Source organism: Bos indicus, chromosome 19 (genome assembly GCF_029378745.1).
Source record: "Bos indicus isolate NIAB-ARS_2022 breed Sahiwal x Tharparkar chromosome 19, NIAB-ARS_B.indTharparkar_mat_pri_1.0, whole genome shotgun sequence".
Classification (NCBI taxonomy): Eukaryota; Metazoa; Chordata; class Mammalia; order Artiodactyla; family Bovidae; genus Bos; species Bos indicus.
The window spans coordinates 5,045,890-5,061,898 of NC_091778.1; positions in this window are offsets into that span (position 1 = coordinate 5,045,890).

Below are 16,009 nucleotides of genomic sequence, written 5' to 3' on the forward strand. Positions count from 1 at the left end.
ATTCCCATCTCTTTAACAATTTTCCACAGTTTTTTGTGATCCCCACAGTCAAAGACTTTGGCGTAGTCAATCACACAAAAGTAGATATGTTTCTGGAACTCCCTTGCTTTCTCAATGATCCTGCAGATGTTGGCAATTTGATCTCTGAGTCCTCTGACTTTTCTAAATCAAGCTTGAACATCTGAAAGTTCACAGTTCCCATACTGTTGAAGCCTGGCCTGGCGTATTTTGAGTATTACTTTGCTAGCACATTGGGGTGCATGTGAGTGAAATTCCTCATTCCAGTCCATTTTAGCTCAAAGACTCTTTAATGTTGAGGTTCACTCTTACCATCTCCTCCTTACCACTTCCAATATCACAATGATATGATCACTCTCCTAGAGCCAGACATCCTGCAATGCAAAGTCATGTGGGCCTTAGGAAGCATCACAACAAACAAAGCTAGTGGAGGTGATGGAATTCCAGTTGACCTATTTCAAACCCTAAAGGATGATGCTGTTAAAGTGCACAATCAATATGCAAGCAAATTTGGAAAATCAACAGTGACCACAGTACTGGAAAAGGTCAGTTTTCATTCCAATCCCAAAGAAAAATAATGTCACACAATGCACAGACTACCACACAGTAGCACTCATCTCACACACTAGTAAAGTAATGCTCAAAATTCTCCAAGCCAGGCTTCAACAATACATGAACCGTGAACTTCCAGTTCAAACTGGATTGAAAAAAGACAGAGGACTCAGAGATCAAATTGCCAACATTCACTGGATCATTGAAAAAGCAAGAAAGTTCCAGAAAAGCATCTACTTCTGCTTTATTGACTATGCCAAAGCCTTTGACTGTGGGGATCACAACAAACTGTGGAAAATTGTTAAAGAGATGGGAATACCAGACCACCTGACCTGCCTCTTGAGAAATCTGTATGCAGGTCAGGAAGCAACAGTTAGAACTGAATATGGAACAACAGACTGGTTCCAAATAGGAAAAGGAGTATGTCAAGGCTGTATATTGTCACCCTGCTTATTTAACTTATATGCAGAGTACATCATGAGAAATGCTGGGCTGGATGAAGCACAAGCTGGAATCAAGATTGCCGGGAAAAATATCAATAACTTCAGATGTGCAGATGACACCACCCTTATGGCAGAAAGTGAAGAAGAACTAAAGAGCCTCTTGATGAAAGTAAAAGAAGGGAGTGAAAAAGTTGGCTTAAACCTCAACATTCAGAAAACTAATATCATGGCATCTGTTCCCATCACTTCATGGAAAATAGATGGGTAAACAATGGAAACAGTGACAGACTATTTTTTGTGGGGCTCCAAAATCACTGCAGATGGTGACTGCAGCCATGAAATTAAAAGATACTTGCTCCTTGGAAGAAAAGTTATGACCAACTTAGACAGCATATTAAAAAGTAGAGACATTACTTTGCCAACAAAGGTCCATCTAGTCAAAGCTATGGTTTTTCCTGTAGTCATGTATGAATGTGAGAGTTGGAGTATAAAGAAAGCTGAGCACTGAAGAATTGATGCTTTAAACTGTGATTTTGGAGAAGGCTCTGAGAAGCCATTGGATGGCAAGGAGATCCAACCAGTCCATCCAAAAGGAAATCAGTCCTTAAAATCCACTGGAAGGACTGAAACTCCAAAACGTTAGCCACCTGATTCATAGAACTGACTCATTGGGAAAGATCCTGTTACTGGGAAAAATTGAAGGTCGGAGGAGAAGAGGATGACAGAGAATGAAATGGTTGGATGACATCACTGATTTGATGGACATGAGTTTGAGTAAGCTCCAGGAGTTGGTGGTGGACAGGGAACCTGGCCTGCCGCAGTCCATGGGGTTGCAAAGAGTCAGACATGGTTGAGCAAATGAACTGAACTGATTCTGACAGGTGCCAGCTGATATTTCTGTTTTGATTTGACCATCTTTTCATGTGCCTGTTAAAAATTTTGTCCTCTTTGGAGGAAAATCTATTCAGGTCTTTGCTCATTTTTTATTGCAATATGTGTGTTTGTGTGTGTGTGATATTGAGTTGTATGAGCTGTTTGTATATTTTGTATTTTAACCCATTGTTAGTCTCATCATTTCCAACTATTTTCTCCCACTCTGTAAGTTATCCTTTTCTTTTGTAGATCATTTCCTTTGTTGTCCAAAGCATTTAAGCTTAATTATGTCCCAGTTGTTTATCTTTGCTTTGCTTTATTTTGCCTTAGGAGACCGAGCCAAGAAAATATTGGTAGAATTTATACAGTGGAGTGTTCTACCTATGTTCTCTTCTAGGAGTTTTTTGGTTTTAGATCTTACATTTAGTTCTTTAAACCATTTGAAGTTTATTTTTATACATGTGGGGCAATATTATAATCTCATTGTTTTATCTGTAGTTGTCCAATTTTCCCAGCACCACTTGTTGAAGAGACTGTTTTTCTCCACTGTATATCCTTTCCTCTTTTGTCTTAGAGTGATTGACAATGAGTATGAGGGCTTATTTCTGAGCTCTCTGCTCAGGTCTATTTGTCTGTTTTTGTACCAATATCATGCTCTTTTTATTACTGGGGCTTTGTAATATTAGTCTGAAGTCTGGGAGTGTTATACTTCCAGCTTTGTTTTCTTTTTCTGAATCAGGAAGATTCCCTGAAGAAGGGAATGTCAATTCACTCCAGTATTCTTGCCTGGATAATTCCATGGATGGAGGAGGCTGACAGGCTCAGTCCATGGGGTCTCAAAGAGTCAGACAGGACTGAACAACTAACACTTTCACTTTTTCTTTTTCCCTCAAAAATTTTTTGGCAAGTAAGGTTTTTGTGTTTTCATAGGAATTTTAGAATTTTTGTTTCTAGTTCTGTGGAAAATGTTGTGGTATTTTGATAAGGATAGCACTGAATCTGTAGATAGCTTTAGCTAATATGGCTATTTTAACAAAATTAATTCTTTCAGTAAAAAAGGAATTTTTCCATTCCTTTGTATCATCTTTAATTTCCTTCTTCAATATTTTAGCTTTTAGAGTACATATAGATCTTTCACTTCCTTGATTAAATTTATTCCTAGGTATTTTATTTGTTGATGCAATTTTAAATGTGATTATTTTTTACTTTCTCCTTCTGATATTTTATTACTACTGTATGGTCTTTATATTGTTGAGATGTGTTCCCTCTATAGCCACTCGGGTGATATTTTTTATCATGAATTCATTTTTAAATTTTTCACTTTTTTTCACATAATCATCTACTGAAAGAATCATGTGATTTTCATATTTACTTTTGTTAATGTGGTATATCATGCTGATTTATTTTTGAATGTCAAACCATCCTGGTGACCCTAAAATAAATCCAACTTGATCATGGTGCATGGACTTTTTGTATATTATTAGATTCAATTTTCTAATACTTTACTGAAGATTTCTGCATTGATATTTATCAGATATATTAGCCAGTAATTTTATTTTTGAATTGTTTTTGTATGCTTTTGATATCAGGGTGATGGTGGACTTATAGAATAAATTTGGAAGTATTCCCTCCACTTCAGTTTTGTGGATTAGTCTGAAAAGGATAGATATTACTTATGTTTGTTAATATAAAACACCATGAAACCATCTGGTTCTAGACCTTTGTTTGCTAGGAGTTTTGCATTACAGATTTCATTTCATTTCCAGTGATCAGTCTCTTCAAATTGCCTGTACCTTCTTGACTCAGTCTTTGCAGACACTATGTTTCTAGAAATTCATCCATTTCTTCTAAGTTGTCCAATTTGTCGTCATGTAACTGCTCATAGTATTCCCTTATGTTTTTTTTTTTTTTTGGTATCTCTGTGGTATAATTTATATATCTCCTCTTTCACTTCTTATTTTGCTTATTGGGTCCCTTCTCAGTGAACTTGGCTAAAGTTTATCAATTTTGTTTATCATTTCAAAAAAAAAAAGACAGCTCTTGGTTTCATTGAATTGATCATTTCTATTGCTTTTCTTTTCATCTTTATTTCTTTTCTGATATTGATTATTTCCTTCCTTTTTCTGACCTGGAAGAAATGGATGAATTTCTAGAAATTTTTTCTTTTCATAATTCTTTTAGGTGTTAGTTTAGGTTGTTTGAGATTTTTCTTGTTTCTTGAGGAAGAACCTTGTCCCCAGTTTTAAAACTTTACCTTTTAATCTATACCATTGTTTTATTTAAATTATATATATATTTGCCTTTACTATTGGGATTTTTCATAGAGATTCTTTGCCTTTTTTGCATTTAGATAAGACTCCTCAACATTCCCTTTAGGGTGGGCTTTGTGTTGCTAAATTCTTTTAGTTTTTGCTTGTCTGAGAAGTTCTGTATCTCTCCTTCTATTCTAAATGATAGTCTTGTTGGGTGGAGAGTCCCAGGTTGAAGGTTTTACACTTTTTAGCCCTTTGAATATATTATATCACTCTCTTTGACCTGTAAATTTTCTGCAGAGAAGTCAGCTGATAGTCTTATGGAAATTCTTTTGTATATGATTCTTTGTTTTTCTCTTTTTGTTTTTATAATTTTCTCTTTAACTTCTGGAATTTCAATTATGATATATTTTTAGTGTGAATCTGTTTAGGTTCATTTTGTTTGGGCTTTCTGTACCTATATATTTGTTTCCTTCTTTAGATTTGAAAAGTTTTTAGTCTTACTTTTTTCAAATCCATTGTTTATACCTTTTTCTCTCTCTTCTTTCAAATCCCTATAATGCAATTGGGTAGTATTGGCATGTTTGATATTATCTCAGAGACATCATTGGAGAAGGCACTGGCAACCCACTCCAGTACTCTTGCCTTGAGAATCCCATGGATGGAGGAGCCTGATGAGCTGCAGTCCATGGGGTCGCAAAAAGTCCAACAAGACTGAGCGACTTCACTTTCACTTTTCACTTTCATGCATTGGAGAAGGAAATGGCAACCCACTCCAGTGTTCTTGCCTGGAGAATCCCAGGGATGGCAGAGCCTGGTGGGCTGCTGTCTATGGGGTCGCATGGAGTCAGACACGACTGAAACGACTTAGCAGCAGCAGCAGAGACATCATATGTTGCAAAAAAAATTTTTTAATCCCTTTTGTCTTTGTGTCTGATGTTTTATTTGGGTGATTTCCTTTATTTTATCTTCCATATTACTAATGTATTCTAATAAGATATATTTTTATGTCTGAATGCTTGGAAAATGACTATACCAGAAGACTTTATTAACTAGTTGATGCCTTCATCAGATACAAAAACTGGTGATTCAGATGTCAGCTATAAGCAAAGGCAAATAAAATTATGGGCACTAGTGGTCTGAATTTCAGTGCATTGTTTCCAGTGAAATATTTTCCAAAATATCAAATAATTATTGGCATCAATTTCCAAATATATAAATAAAGCATACTCTTCCCTTGATTTTCAAACTCCTTAAGTATCTGAAAAGTGCACTAGGTACCTTAAAAAAAATCAGCAAACATATCTAGATTTATATGTAAAAATGAGTTAGATTCTGGGCTCAGATAAATGCTGTAGCAGTTTTTAACTAACTGAATGACCATTAGGACATCTGACAGTTATACAGGACATTCATTGTGTTCACTATCTCTTACATTGAATGGGATCTTGCATCCCTGTTTCCTCCCTAGTAAGTGTTGGTGAAGCTTTCCAATTATCGTGACAACACAGAGTCTTCTAGAGATGTCCAAAGTGTTCCTAAGGAGCAGAACTTTCCTCTTGAGAACCAACATTCTTAAGTTATTATGAAGATAGAAGCCAGATGATTAAACTAACAAAAAAAAATGTTGAATGAAGCAGGTTATATAGACTTCATTTTTTTTCTCCAAATGAAAGCTAACACAGTACCTCAGAGAGTATACAATTTTGAAATCAATGTCAGAGTTGATCAGTCCTAAGCATAGGGCAAAGTAACTTATTATCCATAGGTGTTCTGTTAAGCACCTCAGACTGATGAAGTATTAAACTAAACACTCTGTGACCATGACTTTACACCTTAGATGTAATAGAAGGTCCACACGAATTAGGCCAAAGTCTTTCTCTTATTCAAATAGTTTCATTCAGAGCCCTGACATGTACCAATTTCTTCGATCCAGAGATCACCATATAATCTCTTTAGATGAGACTGTAGTGATTTATGATACAGGTAGACTTTGAAACAAGTGCCTTTGCTTTAAAAATTTTGATGAGAATAGCTGGCAATAATGACATTATCAATGATAATAACATTGTCATCCTGATCAGAAATTAAAATAGAGCTCAGATTTTTCAAACAATTTTCAGGTCACAGGTTCAGATACATCATCTTTTAAGGTAAGTCATAGGGTAAGTAACATCTATTTTAAGTCATTTTTCTATGAGATGATTTTGAGAAAAGAGCAACCAATATCTTTCTAAAACATAGTAACATCATGATATAGTCTGGAAAATTTGAATATATTTTTAAATTATTAATAGGACTATTTTCCTTAAAAGCAAATAAAGTACAAGAAAATACTGTAAAGGAAAACATTATTTCCTTAAGTCTTAATAATGACAGAGGAAAGACACAAATGTATTCTAAAATCATCTTGCTAACAAAAACAAATATTATTGAATCAAACAAAATTACAAAAAAGTACTAATAGGTAACCAAACTGATTTCAGTATTCACTATCTGGTGATGTCCCTGTGTAGGGTCTTCTCTTGTGTTGTTGGAAGAGGGTGTTTGCTATGACCAGTGCGTTCTCTTTGCAAAACTCTATGAGCCTTTGGCCTGCTTCATTCTGTACTCCAAGGCTAAATTTGCTTGTTACTCCAGGTATTTCTTGAGTTCCTACTTTTGCATTCCAGTACCCTATAATGAAAAGCCCATCTTTTTGGGTGATGGATAAGCTCTATACTGTCAGCAAAAGATGGAGAAGCTCTATACCATCAGCAAAAACAACACCGGGAGATGACAGTGGCTCAGATCATGAACACCTTATTGCCAAATTCAGACTAAAATTGAAGAAACTAGGGAAAACTTCTAGACCATTCAGGTATGATGCAAATCAAATCCCTTAGGATTATAAGTTGGAAGTGAAAATAGATTCAAGGGAATAGATCTGAAAGACAGAGTACCTGAAGAACTATGGACGGAAGTTCATGACATTGCACAGGCGGCAGGATCAAGACCATCCCCAAGAAAAAGAAATGCAAAAAGGTAAAATGGTTGTCTGAAGAGGCCTTACAAATAGCTGTGAAAAGAAGAGAAACAAAAGGCAAAGGGAAAAAGGAAAGATATACCCATTTGAATGCAGAGTGCCAAAAAATAGCAAGGAGAGATAAGAAAGCCTTTCTCAGTGATCACTGCAAAGAAACAGAGGAAAACAATAAAATGGAAAAGACTAGAGATCTCTATAAGAAAAAAGAGACACCAAGGGAACTTCTTTGCAAAGATGGGCACAATAAAGGAAAGAAATGGTATGGACTTAACAGAATCAGAAGATATTAAGAGATGGCAAGAATACACAGAAGAAGTATACAAAAAAGATCTTCATCACCCAGAGAATCACAGTGGTGTGATCACTCACCTAGAGCCAGGCATCCTGGAATGTGAAGTCAAGTGGGCCTTAGAAAGCATCACTATGAACAAAGCTAGTGGAGCTGATAGAATTTCAGTTGAGCTATTTCATATCCTAAAAGATGATGCTGTGAAAGTGCTGCATTCAATATGCCAGCAAATTTGGAAAACTCAGCAATGGCCACAGGACTAGAAAAGGTCAGTTTTCATTCCAATCCCAAAGAAAGGCAATGCCAAAGAATGCACAAACTACCACACAATTGCACTCATTTCACACGTTAGCAAAGTGATGTTTAAAATTCTCCAAGCCAGGCTTCAACAGTATGTGAACTGTGAACTTCCAGATGTTCAAGCTGGGTTTAGACAAGGCAGAGGAACCAGAGGTCAAATAGCCAACTTCCACTGGATCACTGGAAAAGCAAGAGAGTTCCAGAAAAACATCTATATCTGCTTTATTGACTAAGCCAAAACCTTTGACTGTGTGGATCACAACAAACTGTGGAAAATTCTTAAAGAGATGGGAATACCATATCACCATATCGCCTCCTGAGAAATCTGTATGCAGGTCAAGAAGCAACAGTTAGAACTGGACTTGGAAAGACAGACTGGTTCCATAAAGAGTACGTCAAGACTGTATATTGTCACCCTGCTTATTTAACTTATATCCAGAGTACATCATGAGAAACTCTCGACTGGAGGAAGCACAAGGTGGAATCAAGATTGCCGGGAGATATATAAATAACCTTAGATAAGCAGATGACACCACCCTTATGGCAGAAAGCAAAGAAGAACTAAAGAGCCTCTTGATGAAAGTAAAAGAGGAGAGTGAAAAAGTTGGCTTAAAACAACATTTAGAAAACTAAGATCATGGCATCTGTTCCCATCACTTCATGGAAAATAGATGGGAAAACAGTGGAAACTATGACAGACTTTATTTTTGGGGGCTCCAAAATCACTGCAGATGGTGACTGCAGCCATGAAATTAATAGACACTTACTCCTTCGAAGAAAAGTTATGACCAACCTGATAGCATATTAAAAAGCAGAGACATTACTTTGCCAACAAAGGTCCGTGTAGTCTAAGCTATGGTTTTTCCAGTAATTATGTATGGATGTGAGAGTTGGACTATAAAGAAAGCTGAGCACTGAGGAATTGATGCTTTTGAACTGTGGTGTTGGAAAGGACTCTGAGAGTCCCTTGGACTGCAAGTCCATCCTAAAGTAAATCAGTCCTGGATATTCACTGGAAGAACTGATGCTGAAGCTGAAGCTCCAATACTTTGGCCACCTGATGCGAAGAACTGACTCATTAGAAAAGACCCTGATGCTGGGAAAGATTGAAGGTGAGAGGAGAAGGGGACAACAGAGGATGAGATGGTTGCATGGCATCACCTACTCAATGGACATGAATTTGAGTAAATCCCAAGGGTTGGTGATGGACATGGAGGCCTGGCATGCTGCAGTCCATGGAGTCGGACACGTCTGGACTGAACTGAAGTAAAAGGTGAGAGTTGGAGGGAAAAATCTAAAGAAATTGATGAGCTAATAAAGCTCAGTAGTCATATAACATCAAAAACATTATTAAATAAACTGTATAACCATATGTAATGAGATTGGGATCTTCATATATTATGAGTGCGCAGAGAAAATACAGTGAGTAACAAGTTTGATGTGGGAATATAAATTTTAGTACATGAGAAAATGTTCTCCTACATAGTCAGTATATATATTTTCCAATTTTTTTTCTCATCCTTCCTCAGATTTGGCATTTAAAATATATTTCTTTGACAAGATGGTTGGCTAATGGTTCTTACAAATTAAATGAGAAGCCAAAAGGTCAAGATTCTAGTTGTTACTCAATTCCTGACACAAGCAATATTGGACAAGCCATTTAATAACTTTCATCACCAGAATTGATTGGAAAATTTTTAACCATCTTTAGCTCACAACATTTTATATTATTTCAATAAAATTATATAAGCAAAATATCAGTAACTCTATTGCGGGGAGCGAGCTCCGCCTCTGGCAAAGGTCATGAGGAAGGAGGCTTGGCATACGCAAAGGCGGGATCAAGCCTCAGGAGTCTCCCTGGAAATTCTCGAGCAATCTACCCCCAAAACCAGAGTCTGCCTACTTTCTGCTTTGTGCTTTCACCTACACCTCTGACTTTACGGGGGGCTGTCCCCCACTACCTCTCTGAAAAAAGTTAGCTTACAGCTCCAGTTAATAATTCCTGGGTGTGACAGTGTTTAACCTACAAACTCCTTTGGAAATCCTCTAGCCTGCCTGAATAGGTTTTTCCGGCCTCATGTGATTGTTCAGAGCCTCCCAACTGTGAGAGGCAGGAGATGTTCTAAACTGTCTAAACACAGATTCTTTTGAGTAGTTAAAAGATTGATTAGAAATTGTATTGGTGAAGGGATTTTCACTTGTTGGGCCAATGTTTGCTGCTAAGTTTCCATATCCCTTACCTGCTGTGTCCCTGGCAGTGTATTGATTAATATAATTGGTGTAAGTAATAGCTTTAATGTTTGTAACCTGGGACCCTTGAGTTAATTCTTTTTCTTGTTATAGCCCACCACACCTTTGCTCTGTAGGAATGCAACTTTATCTAATGCTTTTGGAGGGTGGCTCCTGACCAATCACCTTTAGAGAAAAATAAGTTTTCTGAAGAAAAGGTCTTAAAATGTTAACAGGCCTCCGGGCCAGAAGATGATGCAAATCACCTAACTTTTGCATATGCTAAGTTTGCAGGAAGAAAGCCTGGCTTGCTGCCTGACTCTACCCCTTCCCCCATTATCCTCTATGCATAACTTAAGGTATAAAAACTACTTTGGAAAATAAAGTACGGGCCTTGTTCACCGAAACTTGGTCTCACCATGTCGTTCTTTCTCTTACCTTCTGGCTGAATTATTCAGCCTCTTTTCTCCACTGAATTTCCTCACTGAGCTATCCTTATTTCAGCCTCTTTTCTCCACTGAATTTCCTCACTGAGCTATCCTCATTCTATTACTCTTTATATCCTTAATTAACATTTAATTAAGCAATTGTCTCCTGATCTTCGCCTACGCCGTCTCTCCTTCGAATACCCTGGATCAGCCGGGGCTGGTCCCCGGCACCCTATTATTTTTAACTCATCATAAATGTATCATCTTAATTTAGTGTATTTAAAAATATTATTTAAAGGAGTTTCTTGACCAAGATTTATCTAAAGTGTTAAAGAACCAATTCTTAGATAAATAAAAACTCTTACCACTTTTTAGCAAGCTTTTGCCTAACAGAAAGATGTATTTATTTATCATGAAAACAACTTTTGCTAAACTCATCTAATGTGACAATTAATTTTCTAACAACTGTGGAAATATACTCCAGTTTTTGAAATCACTTTTAAGGAAATACTTTATAAGGTAGATATTAAATAGATTGTATATGCATAAAAATTTTTATCCCTTATATGCAGAGTATTTAACTTATTTGCAGAGTACATCATGAGAAATGTCAGGCTGGATGAAGCATAAGCTGAAATCAAGATTGCCGGGAAAAATATCAATAATCTCAGATATACAGATGACACCACCATTATGGCAGAAAGCAAAGAAGAACTAAAGAGCCTCTTGATGAAAGTGAAAGAGGAGAGTGAAAAAGCTGGCTTAACACTTAACATTCAAAAACCTAAGATCATTTCATCTGGTCCCATCACTTCATGGCAAATAGATGGGGAAACAGTGGCAGACTATTTTCTTGGTCTCCAAAATTTCTGCAGATGGTGACTGCAGCCAAAAATTAAAAGATGCTTGTTCCATGAAAGAAATGCTATGACCAACCTAGACAGCATATAAAAAAGCAGAGACATTACTTTGCCAACAAAGTTGTGTCTAATCAAAGCTATGTTTTTTCCAGTAGTCATATATGGATGTGAGAGTTGGACTATAAAGAAAGCTGACTGCCAAAGAACTGATGCTTTTGAACTGTGGTGTTGGAGAAGACTCTTGAGAATCCCTCAGACTTCCTGGAGATCCAACCAGTCCTTCCTAAAGGAAATCAGTCCTGAATAGTCTTTGGAAGGACTGATGCTGAAGCTGAAGCTCCCATACTTTGGCCACCTGATGCGAAGAACCGATCCTTTGGAAAGACCCTTTTGCTGGGAAAGATTGAAGGCAGAGGGAGAAGGGGACAACAGAGGATGAGATGGTTGGATGGCATCATTGACTTGAAGGGCATGAGTTGAGCAAGCTCTGGAAGTTGATGATGGACATGGAGCCCTGGTGTCCTGCAGTCCATGGGGTTTCAAAGAGTCGGAGGTGACTCTGTGACTGAACTGAACTGAACTGAAAAATTTATAAATCAGTGTGAATTTGTGGAAGTTGGGCTTCCCTGGTGGCTCAGATGGTAAAGAATCCACCTGCAAGTTAGGAGACCCAGGTTCGGTCTCTGGCTCAGGAAGATCCCCTGGAGAAGGAAATGGCTCCTCTCTCCACTATTCTTGCCTGAAGGATTCCATGGACAGAAGAGCCTAGTAGGCTATAGTTCATGGAGTTTCAAAGAATTAGACTTGACTGAGCAACTAACACATAATGTAAGTTAAATGCAATGAGAAATCTACCTACAGGTGAAGAAGGAAACATGTCTGACTGAAGGAATTATATCTGGCTTTCTTGAAGATTTAGACACTTCTGGGGTCTGAAAATGGATACATTTTCACCAGAGAAAGGTTTGTGGAGGGAAGGGGATGGAGAGAAATGATTACACAGTAAAAGAAATTTCTGTCAGAGGGAATAGCTTTAGGAAAAGTAGTATCTTGGTAAATAGCAAGAATTTACATATTTCCTTGAAGACAGTATAGAGGGAGATATTATGGGATGAGACTGAGAAGGTGAGAGATGATAAAATCATTCAGTGGCAATAGGAGAACTGAATATTTAAATGCATGAGAGTTATAAAAAAAGGTCTTTGTTTGCTACACTACTCAAAAATATGGATATTGCTAAGAGATCATCCAATCATAATGCAGAAGAAGATACATATTTTTGTAATATAGTGAAAAATTTTAAAGAATGTAGTGACATGTGCCTTTTATATTCCCTATATGGAAGGTGACATCATGGAAATATGAAAGAATGTGATTTAAATTTCAAACACCGACTATGAACTTTAAAGTATAAAATCCTGAAAGGTAGATGTCGTTCTCAGTGTGCAAAACAGGAAAATATCTCCTATGACACTGTCCTTCTCCAAATCTCTGGAAATCTGTGGCCTCCTTCAGCAGCATAAAGCCTCAATCTCTGTGCTTCATGCAGAAGATATATGATTTTTGCATTTGTTTATCCAATTTTCCATGAGCTTAATCTGAATAGTTATTTAATTTATTCTCTGAGGATGGAGTAAAACAGCTTGTCTCTTTTCAGAAAATATGTGGACTGAATTATTTATTTCTAACTTCTTAAGAAGCTTATAAAATGCAGGATGAAAGGTCAGGATTAATTAAGAAAAGTGTGAATTCCAACAGAAGAAATGTATACTAATTGGCAGAAAAACTGCTATAGGCATTACCTCATTGATATTCAGCAAAACTCGAGTGGACTCAAAAAAGAATGTCTTGGTTTCAACAAGTCGTGTGTTGTGATAATGTTGATTTCAGTTTGGAGGTACAGACAGTCTGTGAATAATAATATTTCTCAAAAGTGACTCTCAGTGACAGTGTCTTTTCTTCATTTTCAGAGGCAATGGAAAGCTTTTCAAGATTTGGCAGCAAACTAGTAAGGCCAGCAGACTGGGTTGTAAGGACAGAGGCAACATTAGGGAAGTTGTAGCCAGTACCTTATAATTCCATGTTCTCTAAATAATGCCACTTTAGAGACTATACCTTTTATGCTAATGAGAATTTAGATCAGCCTCTCATACATTGAGAAGTAAGAGTTTTGCTGACTGCTGTTTGCTGAGTTAATACCTGGTAAAGTCAGAGTGCTGATCCTGGACTCAGAAAATGAGAGCTGTGCCCTTGATACTTGTTCTTACTTTCCCTTCTCTATCTCCACATGGACAGAGGGGACATTTTGACTTGGATTTACTACAGTACTGACTCAAACAACATCTTCCAATCTCATATTTTTCCTTTCTAAGCTGAATAATTTTTGCTCAAGTCTCAGCCATTTACTTCACCTCAGTAAGTATTTTTTGTCAGGTGAAGTCCCAAGTTTGGATTTATAAAGACAAATCTGCAAGTGAATTGCCCTCAGGGAGAGTATAACCAAATAAGGGATAGTCATGTAAAATACATGTGATACAACACAGCTCAGCATGTTACATGCTGTGATAGTAATATGTAAAACTCTTTGGTCCTTAAATCCTGTGAAAATTAATAAAGAGAAACCTCACTAAAATGGAGTCAGGAGACCAGAAATAGGAGCTCTCAGGTATTATCACTGGAGGTCAATTATAGATTTTTCAGTTCCAAACTCCAACAGAAGAATCATCAATCATAGGAGCCAACTGGAAAAGATTCACACTGTATCTCCTATGAGAAGTTGAGTATCCCAGTAACTCAACTGAGAAACTATGATTACCCTGAATTACTTTCCTCCACTGGACTTTCATTCAAAACCACACCTTCCAACTTCTTCCTTTCTCTCTATAAAATAGCATTCTTTTCCTTTGTTTGCTGGACTTAGCCTATGGTTTTTCCCTGGTTTGCTTTTTCCAAATTGCAATCCTTGACCATTACCAAATAAACACACCTATGCTGGTAAAATAACTTTTAATTTAAGGTTAGCAACCACTATATCCAATCTGTCATCTAATTTTGGTAATTCTCCCTTCAAGTGTTAGTCCTCCTTCACTGGTCTGAACATAAGCTCTAAAAGAACAGAAATGGTGTTTGAACATAATAGATCAATAAACATTTAGTGAATAAACTTATTAAGTGCCTGGAATAGTAATAAAATACATAGTAGATACTGAATAAATATTTGTTAACTGAATAAAAGTGCATTTCCTTTTATTCAGCTCAGATGGATATAAGTTATCATTACTTTTTGCTTGGATTATTGTAGAATATCCTTAGTCTCAGTTTTTCCCTTTTCTGGCATCCAAAAATAAAACTACCAAATGTATTGCTCCTAAACAATTAGCATCTAATACAAAGGTAGAAATGGCAACCCACTCCAGTATTCTTGCCTGGGAAATCCCATGGACAGATGAGCCTGGTGGGCTATAGTCCATGGGGTCTCAAGAGTCGGACATGACTTAGTAACTAAACCACCACCACCACCACCACCACAAGTGTGGACAGACTGTTCTATGAAGAGTCACAAAGTAAACATGTCCAACTTTGTGATCTTTATTGTCTCTTTGTTGTTCAGTCACCCAGTCGTGTCTGACTCTTTGTGACCCCATGGACTGCAGCACACCAGGCCTCCCTGTCCTTCACCAACTCCCAAAGTTGCCCTAGTTCATGCCCATTACATCAGTGATGCCATCCAGCCATCTCATCCTCTGACAGCCTCTTTTCCTTCTGCCTTCAATCTTTCCCATAAGTCAGCTATTTGTGTCAGATGACCAAAATACTAGAGTTTCAACTTCAACATCAGTCCTTCCAATGAGTATTCGGGGTTGATTTCCCTTGAGATTGACTGGTTTGATCTCCTTGCTGTCCAAGGAACCCTCAGGAGTCTTCTCCAGTACCATAGTTCAAAGGCATCAATTCTTTGGAGTTTGGCCTTCATTGTGGTTCAGCTCTCACAACCGTATGTGACCACTGGGAAGAGCATAGCTTTGACTATATGAATCTTTGTCAGCAGAGTAATGTGTCTGCTCTTCAGCACACTCTAGGCTTATCCTAACTCTCCTGCCAAGAAGCAAATGTCTTCTGATTTCATGGCTGCAGTCACCGTCTGCAATGATTTTAGAACCAAGAAGAGGAAATCTGTCACAACTTCCACCTTTTCCCCCTCTTTTGCCATGAAGTAATAGGGTTGGATGCCATGATCTTAGTTTTTTTTTTTTTTTTTTTTATGCCAGTTCTTTCACTCTCCTCCTTTACCTTCATCCAGAGGTTCTTTAGCTCCTCTTCACTTTCTGCCATTAGAGTAGTATCATCTGCATTCTGAGTTTGTTGATGTTTCTCCCACCTATCTTGATTCATTTGTAACTCATCCAGCCCAGCATTTCTCATGGTGTGCTCAGGGTATAGTTTAAACAAACAGGATGACAGCAGGCAGCTCTGTCGTACAACTTTCTCAATTGTGAAGCAATCTGCTATTCCATACAGGGTTCTAACTGTTGTTTCTTGACCTGCATACAGTTTTCTCAGGAGGCAGGTGAGGTGATCTGGCATTCCCATCTCTTTAAGAGCTTACCACAGTTTATTATGATCCACACAGCCAAAGGCTTTGACATAGTCAGTGAAACAGAGGTACATTTTTTTTTTTAATCCCCTAGGTTTCTCCATGATCCAGTGAATAATGGCAATTTGATCTCTTGTTCCTCTTCC